The sequence below is a fragment of the Megalopta genalis genome, unplaced genomic scaffold (assembly GCF_051020955.1).
Source record: "Megalopta genalis isolate 19385.01 unplaced genomic scaffold, iyMegGena1_principal scaffold0035, whole genome shotgun sequence".
Taxonomy (NCBI): Eukaryota; Metazoa; Arthropoda; class Insecta; order Hymenoptera; family Halictidae; genus Megalopta; species Megalopta genalis.
Genome location: NW_027476104.1, coordinates 693,997 through 695,000, shown reverse-complemented (window position 1 = coordinate 695,000; position 1,004 = coordinate 693,997).

The window sequence follows — 1,004 nt, the reverse complement described above, 5'->3', positions numbered from 1 at the left end:
AACAAGAACAACAAGAACAACAAGAACAACAAGAACAACAAGAACAACAAGAACAACAAGAACAACAAGAACAACAAGAAAAACAAGAACAAGAACAACAACATCAACCAGAACAACAACAACATGAACAACAAGAACAACAACAGCAACAACAACAACAAGGACAACAAGAACAACATGAACAGCAAGAACAGCAAGAACAACAAGAACAACAAGAACAACAAGAACAACAAGAACAACAAGAACAACAAGAACAACAAGAACAACGGGAACAACGAGAACAACGAGTACAACAACAACAACAACAACAACAACTAGAACAATAAGAACAACAAGAACACCAAGAACAACAAGAACAACAAGAACGTCAAGAACAACAAGATCAACAAGACCAAGAACAACAACAACAACAACAAAAAGAACAACAACAACATGAACAACAAGAACATCAACAACCAGGACAACAACAGCAACAACAGCAACAAGAGCAACAAGAGCAACAAGAGCAACAAGAGCAACAAGAACGTCAAGAACAACAAGATCAACAAGACCAAGAACAACAACAACAACAACAAAAATAACAACAACAACATGAACAACAAGAACATCAACAACCAGGACAACAACAGCAACAACAGCAACAAGAGCAACAAGAGCAACAAGAGCAACAAGAGCAACAAGAGCAACAAGAGCAACAAGAGCAACAAGAACAACAAGAACAACAACAACAACAACAACAAGAACAACAAGAACACCAAGAACAACAAGAACAACAAGATCAACAAGAACAACAAGAACATCAAGAACAACAACAACATGAACAACAAGAACATCAACAACCAGAACAACAAGAACAACAACAACAACAACAACTAGAACAACAAGAACAACAAGAACACCAAGAACAACAAGAACAACAAGGACAACAACAACAACAACAAGAACAACAAGAACAACATGAACAGAAAGAACAGCAAGAACAACAAGAACAACAAGAACAACAA